Raw genomic sequence first — 13,934 nt, forward strand, 5'->3', positions numbered from 1 at the left:
ATTATAAATCATGCTGCTATAAAGACACATACACACATATGTTTATTGTGGCACTATTCACAATAGCAAAGATTTGGAATCAACCCAAATGTTCATCAATGACAGACTCGATTAAGAAAATGTGGCACATATACACCATGGAATACTATGCGGCCATAAAAAGGATGAGTTTGTGTCCTTTGTAGGGACATGGATGCAGCTAGAAACCATCATTCTCAGCAAACTATCACAAGAACAGAAAACCAAACACCGCATGTTCTCACTCACAGGTGGGAAATGAACAATGAGAAAACTTGGACACAGGAAGGGGATCATCACACACTGGAGCCTGTTGTGGGGTGGGGGGAGGGGGGAGGGATAGCATTAGGAGATACACCTAATGTAAATGACGAGTTAATGGGTGCAGTACACCAAGATGGCACACGTATACATATGTAACAAACCTGCACATTGTGCACATGTACCCTAGAACTTAAAGTATAATAAAAAATAAATAAATTTAAAAAAAGGAGGTGAAAGATTCATGCACTGAAAACTAGAAAACATTACTACTGAAAGAAATTAAGCAAGACTTACATAAATGAAAAGACATCCTATGTTCATGGATTGGCAGACTTAATATTATTAAGATGAGGTAGGTCCTACACCAAGTGACCTACAGATTCCCTGAAATTCCTGTCAAAACCTCAGATGGCATTGTTTGCAGAAGTGCAAAAGCCAATCCTCAAATTCATATAGAAATGCAATGGGTCCTGAGAAGTGAAAACAATCTTGAGAGAGAAGAACCAGGTTGGAAGACTCACACTTACGGATCCCAAGAGTCACAAAGTGATAGTAATCAAAAGGGTGGGGCCCCACACAAGGGTGCACACACAGACCCATGGAACTGAACTGGAGTTCAGACATGCACCTGCACATGTGATACTTTTGATAAGGGAGACAAGGTCACCCAGAGGGGAAAGAATAGTCTCTCCTACAAATAATGCTAGGATAACCCAGTGTCTACACACTGAACAATGAATTTAACCCCCCATCTTACACAATCTGCAAAAATGAACTCAAAATGGCTTAAAGACAGAAAAGGGCTCAAACTATAAAGCTATTTGAAGAAAACACAGATGCATTCCTTTGTGACTGTGAACCAGGCAATGGTTTCTTAGACATGTCACCAAAGCACAGGAAAAAATATAGATAAAATGAACTACCTAAAATTAAAAACTTTTATGCTTTAAAAGATGGCATCTAGAAAATGCAAAGGTCATCCACAGAATGGGAAACATTTTTGTAAATCTCATATTTGAGAAGGAACCTGAATCTAGAATATATAAATCTGACAACTCCATTATAAGACAAATAATCCAAATAAAAATGGGCATCCAAAAAAAAGGAGCTGAATATTTCTCCAAAGAAGACGTCCTAACGGCCAAAGAGCACACAGAAAGGTGTTCAGCATCATTCACCAGTAGGGAAATGAAATCAAAACCACAGTGCGGTACCACTCAAGCCCCCTGGGGTGGACAGAGGGAAAAGGACACAGTTCCAAACCTTGATGACGATGCAGAGAAACTGGAACCTCGCAGGCTGCTGGGGAAGGGAGAACAGGTTGGCGGGTCCTCAAAAGGCTGAACATAGAGTCACCAAATGCCCCAGTGAGTCCACTCCGAGGTGCACATCCAGGAGAAATGAAAACACATCCAGGCAAAAGCCTGTGTAAGAATGCTCACAGCGACATCATTCACAGTTGCCAAAAAGTGGAGACAACCTGAATGCCGCCCGACGGACGACTGGACAAACATGGGGGCTGCACCGCACAATGGAATTGTTTTCAGCTATGAAAACCTGTTAAGCCCAGAAACGTGCTGCGCCAGGGAAGCGCCTTCAAAACCTTATGCCACGGGAAAGAAGCCAGTCACAAGGGACCACCAATGTACGATTTCATTTGTATAACGTGTCCACAACAGGCAGATCTCGAAACAGAAAACAGATTGTTGATTCCCAGCATCGCCCGGCGGGTGAGAGGGCAGGCGGCTGCTAAGGCACGGGGTTGCTTTTTGGGGTGAAGATGTTTTAAATTTATTAGAGTGATGGTTGCACATACCTGTAAACCTACTGAACGCCACCGAATTGTACATCCTAAAGCATGACTTGTATGGTGTGTTACTTATATCCCCGTAAAGCTCGAATAAAATAAATACACACATGTGATGGAGGAAGACATACACAGAAACTCAAAATCGAATATGGACACACTTCACTTAAAATTTTTCTTCACTTGCTTTAGAACTCAGTAAAAGCTCTGTTTTGTACAATTTAGGAAAACAGGTATGTTTATTTTTTGCTTCTAAATCTCCTCCTTCTCCACAGAACAAAGAATGTGGCTGAAGCTGTTTCCTGTGTTGCTCTGATCACCATATGGCTCAGAAACATCTGAGGCTCTTAAATCAATAATCGAAGATCCTGTGACAGTCACATGTGTCTTTTTTCTTTGCCCTTCATTCCCACTTGACGTTCCTTGACCACGACTGTGGATTCAGTGGACATTCCATGATTCCATTGTACACGTTTCTGTTCTCACTTCAGTTCCTCATGAAATGAAGCAAGGTATAAATTAGTAAATCCGTTAACTGACCCGATAATGTGAGTTTGAGTTACACACGAATGGCTGATGGTTCTTAATCCCCCGCCCAGATAACTGCTGAGGAAAGCTTAAGGGAAATCCTTAGATCCCATCTGGGTGAGCTGGTAGAGGGTCCGGAACCCAGTGGGCTCTGCTGTTTCCCATTCATGGGATCCAAGATCTGGTCCTGGGACAGCTCGCTGAGGTCTTGCATTTCCTTATCTGTTTGAGGTTTGCCTTTATTTTCCCATAGTTCAAAGGGCTTTAAACCGAGGCTATACCTCAGCATCACCCAGGAAGTGTGTAAAGGACAAATTTCTGGACATCATCCCAGGCGCAGTAAGACCATACCTCTGGGGCGCAGCTCAGGAGTCTGTAATATCAGTAAATATCAGTAGCTACCAGGTTTATGCTCTGCATTGTCTTACATTAATTTTTATGTTTGATATTGTGTGTCCCAATTGGCCTCTTTAATCTGAGTCATGCTGTATACTTAGTAGAATTTCTTAAACTACCAACAGAGGTCTCAATGAATGTTTGATAATGGAATGAATAAATAAATGGATTAAACGTAAAGAGGAAGTATGCATTAGGGGCTCAGTGGAGGTAAGAATTTGGGTGAAGCTCTCCTCTAGGTTAGTTGGCAAAGTTTTCATCCTCTGTAAATTTCCAAGGCTGGAATTGCTGCGAATAACACATGGTTAATATTTTCAAGCACTCTGACGCTCTTGAGAGGAAGGGCGCCGTAGAAAATCTTGGGCTCCGTAGAAAATCCCATCCCAGTTACCGAACTGTGGATCCCTGGGCTGAATTCTGCGGAAACAATTCTGCTGCTGTACTCACAGGCGCTTCTTTGTACTTTTTTATTTAAATGTTTTTGTAAGAAAAATTCTACTGCTTCTAAAATCTTAGCCCTAAATAGATGAGACCTGGATGTTTGTGTAGTTTCAAACCATTTTCAAAGGTAGAACTGTATTATCCAGCAATGGTTGTATGGTTGCCGTATTTTCTATTTCCAGAAGGTACAGGCAGTTTCTGAGAGGAAGCACTGCCGGTCACGGCTGCCCCCACTGGGCTCTGGCCGCAGCGATGCCCTCTCCGTGGGGTGAGACCCAGCGTGTGTCCAGCTCCCTAGAGTGGTCTGCAAGGCAGCAGAGCTGTGCAGCTGTACCCAACTCCAGCGCCCAGCCTAGGAGGAAGTTTGTTACATCATGGTCACTAGGTGGGTGTTTTTGATTTTTGGGGTTTTGTTTTGCTTTTTTTTGTTTTGTTTTGTTTTATTTCTCATGAGGTCATAGAATTACAGAATTGGAGAGGTTTTAGATAGATCTTCTGTGGTATTAGTTTTAAAAGTGTTTTCCTGCTTTCCTTTCTCTCTCTTTCATTAATGACTCAACCCAGCCATTCAAACAAAATTTACAAAGCACCTGCTGCAAACAAGGCACTGTGGTGGACAGTTAGTGAAACAGCCCCTGCTCCACAGTCTTCAGCTGGGAGGTGGTACTGGCAATAAACAGATAAACAGGCACACGTCAGGCAGTGACGAACACTCTAAAAAACGCTGGGCAAGGGGCTGATCATCATGTGTGTCCAGGCTTTACCCCCTGGGACAGGTGTGGCGGGGAGGGTTTGACTGGGGCAGAGACCTAAGGAAGTAGGACGGCTCTCTGAGGGTCCTGGGTGGAGGGTTCCGGGCACGGTGTGTCCACAGCTGTGAGTTGGTACCTGGGGCGGCACTGCTAGGGAGGAGGACCACAGGGAGAGCAGGCAAGAGGAGGCCCTGTCTGGGTCCTGAAGAGTGGTGCTGGCAATCACAGGACTTTGCCGCGCTTCTGAGTCTGGAGGCCATAGGAGCAGGGAAGAGATGGGAAGCCACTGACACTTGAAGGGGTCTCTCCGGCTGCTGAGGATGGACTGAGGGGCCTCAGGGGCACAGGAAGAAGACAGGGAAGGGAGGTCCCACAGGACGTGGGCCGTGGTGCTCATGGCACACTGTGTCCCACCTGCCAGCTCTGAGGCGTGTCACACATCAACACAAAAGGTCTTCTGTATCAAGCACAGCTAGACATGCAAAGCAATGCACTGTGGGCAGGTCTTGCTGTCGGCACCCTCCAAACAGGAAAGTGGGGCCTGGAGAGGGAGGTGGCGGCCCCATCACAGCTCTTGATAAGGACAGGCATCCTCCAAACAGGAAAGTGGGGTCTGCAGAGGGAGAAGGTGGCCCCATCACAGCTCCCGGTGAGGGCGCAGGACCCTGGCAAGGCTCAACGGACTCCTGTCCACTTTGTGTCACGCTTCTGGCTCCAGGCACAAGTTAAATTCTCACTCAGCTCGTGGAGATGCGCTTGTTATCCCCACGGGCACCGAGATTAGAGCTGTCCATCACAGCAACAGTCGCCAGTGTTTTAATGGTGTGGCTAGTTGTGTCACGTGGTAACCTGTTTTCCTCTTCGGAGTCCTTACCCAGATGGACTTGACAACTTATCTGTGGGTTGAATCTCAATGTGGAAGGCATCCGGCCAACAGCAGTGATTACGCCCCAGAGAATATGTGCTGCCTGAGCTTTCTCAGAGTCTGTTGGTGGACAAACTGTTAGTTATGAAAACAAATGAAAAAGGATGAGTGACAGGTCAGGTGCCGTGGCTCAAGCTTGGAATCCCAGCACTTTGGGGGGCCGAGGCAGGTGGATCAGTTGAGGTTTGGAGTTCAAGATCAGCCTGGGCAACTGGGTGAAACCCCATCTCTACTAAAAATACAAATATTAGCCAGGCATGGTGGTGTGCACCTGTAATCGCAGCTACTCAGGAGGCTGAGGCACGAGAATCACTTAAGCCATCACTTAAGCCTGGGAGGTGGAGGTTGCAGTGAGTGGAGATCGCACCACTGCACTCCAGCCTGGGCAACAGCAAGACTCTGTCTCAAAAAGAAAATAAAAAAAAAGATGAGTGACAGCTGTCATGACATGAGGGGCTGTGCCTCAGGGTGGGGATCTGAGGGCACTGCGCTGATGGATTCACACACACGTGCACGGTGGGGGTGGGAGGCGTGACTCTCTGGATTTCTGAGTGACTGTGGCCACCCTGCGGGGAGGGCTGCACCCTGGGGCTTTGCCTCTGATAAGAGAGGTTGGAATGACAATGGTAAAATCCAATGCCTAGGAAAGAGGGCCAGGGCATTCTAGACACTCTCAACAGAAAACAAGTGGTGAGATGGGAGCGGGGGAGGAAGGATGGAGACATAAGCGCCTCCCTATCTGTACTGTACCTGCACAGAGTCGGCCTGCCCAGAGCAGCTTTCATCTTTTCACAAAGTGGTTATCTTATCATGCAGCCTGAGCACTGAGCCTTAAAGAAATCAGCCTGGGGATCTAAGAGGAATTTAATATGCTTTTCATTTCCTCTCTATTCAATTCTGCTTAGGTGCTTAGGGAATTCTGTGTTTGTGGAGAGAACATGTTTTAAAACGTGCACAGCCTTTTGCGGGCATAATGAAATGGGGGGAACAGACAGCCTGGAGGTCAAGGGAGTACTGCAGGTGAGAAATAACTTTTGAACACACTACAGAGATTTTAATTAGTTAAGAAGTGTATTTGGGTGGATGTAGATAGTGATAAAAAGAAGAGAGAATTGAGAATGAATGAGAGAGAAAACAGGAAGGAAAAGGAAGAAAAGGCAGGAAATGCAGGGAGGACTAAGGCCATGGTGTGTAGGACATGCAGCTCCAAGCCCTGCAGATGCCCCAGGCCAGCTTCTCATCCTCAAATGCAGGCACTCTGCATGAGGCTACAGCTGCCCTCACCATGGACAGCTCTCTGTTCCCCTGGCAGTGTCTTGCTCTGATTCACCTCCTTACTTACGGCCACTCCATCCATCTTTAAGACCCATATGTAAGAGCTTTCTTCTCCTATGAGCATCTTCCTAAACTCTCCTACCTAAATTTAGTTCTCTTTTCTCTGAACATTAGAATTTTATCTGCACTTTTCCTATGATATTTATTCTATCCATCCATCCATTAATCCATCTGTCCATCTATCCTTCCTTCTTTCTTTCCATCCATCTATCCTTTCATCCATCCATCCTTTCATCAATCCATCCTTCCATCTATCCTTTCATCCTTGCATCCATGAAGCCACAGGCATCATGAGTCCCAGGCTCCACAGCAGATGTTGGGGATAGAGAGATGAGTAGGACAGTCCCTGTCCTACAGAAGCAAGGTGTGGTGTTCATAGTCTAACAGGAGAAACGGGTGAGTAAGACAATCTTTGGAATAGGGTTTCTCCTGCAGACAAAGGGGTACAGCTGAGAGACTGGGGCAGGGTGGTGGTGGCAGGCATCGGAGAATCAGGGAAGGCTTTGGCAGATATCATTTGAACTCAAGGATAGGAAATCATATTAATGACATAAAAACTGTCATGGCCTCCCCCTTTTCCTGCCTTGTTCACCTCCACCCCAACACACACTCACACACACACAAAGGCATATACAACTATGTGCACATGTGTAGCCACACATGCATGATTATGCACATGCACAAACTTGCATGCACATGCAAACACATAGATATACATGCTTTTGTACACACATATGCACGCATGCACACCCATTAGGTCATAAGCTCCAGGAGAACCCGGAGGCTTGAAAGCCAGACTGGAGAGCAGCAGTGGTCCACCACATACCAGCGGTGCCGCCTTGGGAGACTTCCTGACTCCTCCTAGGTGTGAAGGGCCCCTGCCTTGGAGGGTCATGGTGGGCATTAAATGAGCCAACACAGGGAAACATCCTAGACCATGCCAGGCCTGCAGCAAGCAGATCACATGTTAGCCACTGCGAGCACTGACTGCCCTCATGTCTCCTCCTGGGCCTGGCCAGTGCCTCCTACAGGGAGAAATTAGTTCAGTGGTGTCAAAATGAAATATTAGAATGGAAATAAAAATAAAGAGGTGGGAAAATTTGGGAGAGAAGTGGCAGACAAAGAATGCGATGCTTTGGGCAAAAGGGAGAGGAAATGAATATGAGACCAAACGCGGTTCAGATTAAGATTTGCTGACTGCATCTGAGGACAGGGCTGTTCTTGACATCTTTCTCTAGAGAGCCCTCGGGGATGGTTGGGACGCAGGCCTGGCCCTGTGGGAATTTATACCACACTTCAGGAGAAGCGCAAAGTCCATTATGCCAGGCTCAAAATGTTTCCAGATCAAGGTGGTACTCTGGTTTACGGAACGGAAAAAGGAAGATCTTTTAGTTCACTTGAAAATTCAGAATTTTAATGCATCTGCCTCTGTATGGCTAATCTGACCCCATGGATGTTAGATAATTCTTTTTTAGGAACGAATAAGATATTGGTTCTCACGTATGAAATGAGAGGCAGTTTTCATGGTCATCAGCATGGTGCTGATTTCATGTGATTCTGCTAACAATCCCAGGAAGTCATCAGTCACTACCCATGACTGGCAGATGGCAACATTACTGCTCCAAGGTGACTTTCCCAACTTTGGATGGCTTGTAGGTGCCCAAGTTTCAGCCAGAACCACGGTGCCCTGGCTTCTGTCTCTTCCACTCCATCAACCAACAGTTCTCCTGAATACTCTAGGTGCCCCCACTTGCCCCAGGTGCTTGTCTTACTACACCGAGTTGACTCTCACAAAAGGTTTAACTCCTTTAATGGAGAAACTGGGGCTAACGCTACTCACGTGTCATGACTGTTACATTATAGCAGACACAACAGACTCTCAGGTCGAGCCTCGAAGAGGATGGCAACGTGTCTGCCACGCAAGGGATGTAAGAGCAGTGCTTGCGCTGGCTGACCACCAACACCGTCCATCCACATCACCGTCCATGCCCAAGTCATCCAGGCTTGGGCCCCGAGAGCCAGCATGGGGCAGCCCATTGTCTGTCTTCAATGCCCTGCAAGTCTCTGGCACACGTCAACGCTCAACACTGTGTCCTAAGTGGAGATACATGAGAATTCTGCTCAGAACTCACCTCCTCTTGCAACACCATGGCCATTGCGCCAAGGTGGATGAAAACAACACTGTCTGATAAAACCACATCAAGAAGTAGCACACGAAGTATGCCTTAAAAATAACTCCACATTCGCCATTTTTGGTAAAACCAAATCCATCACACATCTTACCAACAACGCAAGAGTTCACAACGTGTGTGCCAGGCACACCCATCTGACTGCGTGAGCAACACATGTGTGTGCCAGGCACACCTACCCAACCGCATGGTGAATACACGTGTCGCCACACTCAGCCCCCTAACATCCTGCCCTCCTGGCCATCATTCCTGACCCATCACGGAGTGAGGCCGGGCAAGCGCGTTTCATGTTGGTGGGTGATGGAGAGGATAAATCACATCCTCTTTCTCAGGGTGTTTGAAATCCAGACACTCAGGGCAGGAGTTTGTCAGTGGGGTCACAGCAACATGGAGAACAATTCAGCTGCCAGGCTCAATTCAGGTATCCAGGGCTGAGGCCGTGATGACCAGGGCTGCAGCCCAGTAATCTGCCTGAGTGTCCTCACAGAGGCGGCCACTACCCCTGGGGGGACTTCTGGGCGTCTGTCAGGGAGCGGCCAGCACTTGCTGAGACCGGGCCTGCCTCCATCGATTCCTCCTGTGGCTCCACAGGACCTTGCCCTACAGAAGGTGGCTCTGGGTGCCTGCCCTTTGCAACCAGAAAGAGCTTAATCAAATGAACACCTGGGACACAAAAACAGTGCGCTCTGGCAAATGGAGTGAAAAGGCCACCTTGGAAATGGAGTTGGCCAAGAAGATTTCATCCATTCAACACAATCTCAGCTAATATTTAGGATTTCATTAACTCTTTTTTTTTGAGATGGAGTCTCGCTCTGTTGCCCAGGCTGGAGTGAGTGGCGCGATCTCAGCTCATGGCAAGCTCCGCCTCCCGGGTTCCCGCCATTCTCCGGCCTCAGCCTCCGGAGTAGCTGGGACCACAGGTGCCGCCACCTCGCCCGGCTAATTTTTTGTATTTTTAGTAGAGACGGGGTTTCACCGTGTTAGCCAGGATGGTCTCGATCTCCTGACCTTGTGATCCGCCCACCTCCGCCTCCCAAAGTGCTAGGATTACAGGTGTGAGCCACCGCATTAACTCTTATAATATGTTCCAGAGTAGGTCATGCAAAGTCTGATTTCACACACACACGCACATTCACAGATGCATGCACATGCACATACACACACACACACGCACGTGTGCGCACACACACACAGCCTTGTGATTCATCTTTGACCAGCAGGTTCTCAGACCAGCAGGTTCAATAGCGAGATGGATAAAAAAATCCATCTTTAAAAAAAACTTTAAAAAAATCTTTAAAACAAAAATCTCCACTGATTCCACATATACCAAAGTTCTAATTTTAAAGAAAAACTGCTCATAGATGTCTTTTGATTGGTACAAGGGGAACATAAGGAGTTTTGTGATTCTAAACTCAGGTGTTCAACTCTTCAACTCTTTTTCAGAATTTCATTACATTTTCGATTAAGCATTATGGTGAGCACATTTGCAAGTTAATTGCACTTAATTACCAAGTGACATCTTATTTATAGGCTAAATAAGTAGCTTTTAAACAGATCTTTATTGTAACATTTGAAAACAATGACTTCCAAAGCACAAAAGAAAGCTGCTATCAGTTGTAAACCTAATCTCATTATTCCTCAAGCCAAAAGGTCATACCTTACTCTCTGTGATAGAGAATTTGCTTTGTGAGACACGCTTTTCGCTTCACAAAAGTAATTATAATTGTTCCCCAAACATCTTTGAGTTTCCTTTGCAACAAAATCAAGGGCTCCTTAATTTAAACCAACCAATCAATCTTTCTCTTTTACCTTTTATATGGTTTTGGGTGATTATATTTTTGCTTTGACACAAATTTATAACCTGCTGACAATTTCCAAATGTATATACCAGAATACAGCAAAAGAAGAATGCTTGTTTTAAAACATTTGACTTTTAAGAATTATTTCATAAGCAAATGTAATTTTGAAATATGTATTAATAGTATTTTTTAAAAATAGGGTCTTGCTCTGCTACCCAGTCTGGAGTGCAGTGGTGTGATCATAGCTCACTGTAGCCTCAAACTCCTGCTCAAGCAATCCTCCCACCTCAGCCTCCTGAGGAGCTGGGACAACAGGCTCATGCTGCTGTGCCAGGTTATTTTTTAATTTTTGTAGAGACAGGGTCTCTCCACGTTGCCTAGGCTGATTCACAGTATTTTTAAGGTATTGTTGATGAGCTTCTCAGTTGATCTACTTGAAGTTTTATGAAAATTAAGTTAATTTTAAGTTTTCAGATGACAGAAACTCATAATACTTGGTATAAACATTGCAACTTAAAATCCAAATTTTAAATTTAAACAAAATTTAAAATTTAAATTTAAACCCTGAAAATGGTCAGACAGTATTTGTTCATTGCCATCAGTGCACAGAACATTTTTAGGAAAAACATATTCTTTTACTAAATGAAATGATAAATAGGCAACATCAATATGAATGTATGTCATTAATCTTTCCCTCCCCTAGAATCAGTGACTAACAACTGCACATTTTTTAACATGACAAATTTCTTTGGGGGAGAATATCTCGTTTAGGAATCTATAGATCAGGTCTATGAATTTGAAAGAATCATCTGGAAATAACGTATATGCAAGGAGAGTAGACAGAAGTGCAGGTGAATGCATCTCAGAGCCCGACAAAGGTGTGATTTCACTGGGGACATGGCCGTGCTGGGCCGGTGGAAAGGCAGCCTCGCTCCTGAGGACTTAGGTTACACTGGACTTGTATTCCTCTCCTAGGAAGAGCCTTTTTGTGAGTTCAATTCCTTAAAATTGTTTCAAAACATTTGACTATAACAGAACCTCCTAACTGATGTCAGTAGAAAGCAGAGAAAGGGTATTTTCACAAATCCAATCTTTCCTTTCTACCTATTTTAAAAAGTAACTCTACTGTAAATTAAAGTAAAACTTTTTGCACATTCTTTGAATCAAATAGCTACATTAAAAATTAAAATATGCTGTTATGATTAGGATGCAGTAAAGCAAGAATTGATTATTTGAGGGCATTTATCAGTTAGTGTGACCTTCTGAGAAATAAATTGAGCCAAATCTTAAGAGCCAGAAAAATGTTTCTACCCTTTGGCTAGGTAATTATAGTATTCCATATGAAAATACTCTTGAAGGAAGACACTGTCCCTGCAGAAGGATGTTTCTGTAGTATTAGAAAACCAATCTCGTATTGCTTATTTATTAACTCCCTGACGCATTCTAAAAAGGAGTTAATTTGATTTTGCAAATACAAGTGAGAAAGTCAGGTACATTTATAATGCATTCAGATATGAAGCAAGAGAGAGAAGGATCGGAATGGCAGTGGCACGAGAGGGAGGCTTCCACACAGACTGTGTTCCAGGACCTCTCCCATATTATGTGAAAGGAGAATCCTGGGGCCCCAAAATCACTAAGCTAAAAGGAAAAATCAAGCTGGGAACTGCTCAGGGCAAACCTGCCTCCCATTCTATTCAAAGTCATCCCTCTGCTCACTGAGATAGACGCATATTCTGATCGCCTCCTTCAAAGGGCTTATCAGAAACTCAAAAGAATGCAACCATGTGTCTCTCACCTTCCTGTGACCTGGAACCCCCTCTGGACTGAACCAATGTACTTGTTACATATATTAATGTCTCATGTCTCCCTAAAATGTATAAAACCAAGCTGTGCCCCAACCACCTTGGGCACATGTCCTTAGGACCTCTTGAGGCTGTGTCACGGGTGCAGGTCATCAACCTTGGCAAAACAAACTTTCTAAATACTGAGACCTGTCTCAAATTTTCAGGGTTCACAGTTAGCTATGGGCATGATTTACATGTAGCTCTAACTTTCTGCCAGTCAATGCAAGGAGAGAAACAAAATTTAGTTATGCACACACCAAGACCACACGAGTTGGTCAGAAAAATACATTTCAAAATCAAAAGAGAATTTTCCTCTTAGAGAATATTAAAATATAAAAAAGGAAATATACATCCTAAACACTAACATACCTAATTTTTTTTTTTGAGACAGAGTTTCGTTCTTGTTACCCAGGCTGGAGTGAAATAACATACTTAATATTTAAAAAATTCCTGTAAATAAGAAAACACTTCCTTCAAACAATTATCAATATAAAATAATTTCATAGACATGAAAATAGAAATTAATAACAAATAGCTGAAAAAAATTCTAACCTCACTAACATTCAAATCACTGAACTAAATGAAGAGAACAGCTTTTGAAATATAGGTCCATTTAGCAAATAATTTCACTTGGAAACTTATTCTAGGAAAACTAGGAGAAAAGAGAATGAAGGTTGTCCTTATCTCATTATTATCTTTTATGAAATTTGTCCCAGGTTAAGAATATGAACACACACACACACACACACTCTCTCTCTCTCTCTAATAATATCTTACTATTTAATAAATGTGCCATACTTAACCAGTTGCCTGCTTTTTTAGGGGGGAGGGAAGGAATGTAAGTTGCTTCAAAAATAAACTTTAAAAGAAAAAAACACAAAGTTTCAGCACATTCAAGGAAATGTGGAATAAATTTGGAAACTTTATGGTTTCTTAATATTTATTAAACACAAAACATTGGAATGAACTTTCAAAGTGATGAATGTTAGAAAACAAATTTTTGTACCTAACCATTTATATGTTAAATCCAAAAACGTTCTTTACAGTTGGAATTTCAGCCTACTGAATTTCTGATAGACCAGATCACATCACTGGCTGATATTCACACACAGGAAACAGTCTCTTCCGGCCCAAGTCTTCACCTACCTCTGCTGGAAGTGGGGAAGGTGTGCACGTGGAATTGTTATAATCATCACAACAATTTGAGTGTCTGTTCAAAGAGCAATTATTTGCCATTTTTTCCACATTTTTCAAGCTTCACTTCTGTAATTTTTTAATGTTCACCATATCAGCAGTTGTCTGGAATTTTTGGCAACTCGGGTCCCTGCCTCGGGTTTGACAGCACTTGGTGGATCACTCTCTTTGGGTAATAAATATCTTTGGATTTAGTGCTTTCTATAAACCTGAATTTTTTCTCAGTATTTGATGAACACTCCAACCTCTCAGCTCTCCTGTGGCTTCTGAAGTCTTTGGTCCATCTCGTCGGCCACCACTGAGAGAATCCGTGGTGTGAAAGACATCATGAGAAGGTGAGATGGCCAGGCTTTGTGTCTCCATCCAAACCTCATATTGAATGACAATCCCTATAATCTCCATGGTTCAAGGGAGAGACCAGGTGGAGGTCATTGAATCCTGG

This window comes from Trachypithecus francoisi, unplaced genomic scaffold, assembly GCF_009764315.1.
Source record: "Trachypithecus francoisi isolate TF-2019V2 unplaced genomic scaffold, Tfra_2.0 Contig01558, whole genome shotgun sequence".
Taxonomy (NCBI): domain Eukaryota; kingdom Metazoa; phylum Chordata; class Mammalia; order Primates; family Cercopithecidae; genus Trachypithecus; species Trachypithecus francoisi.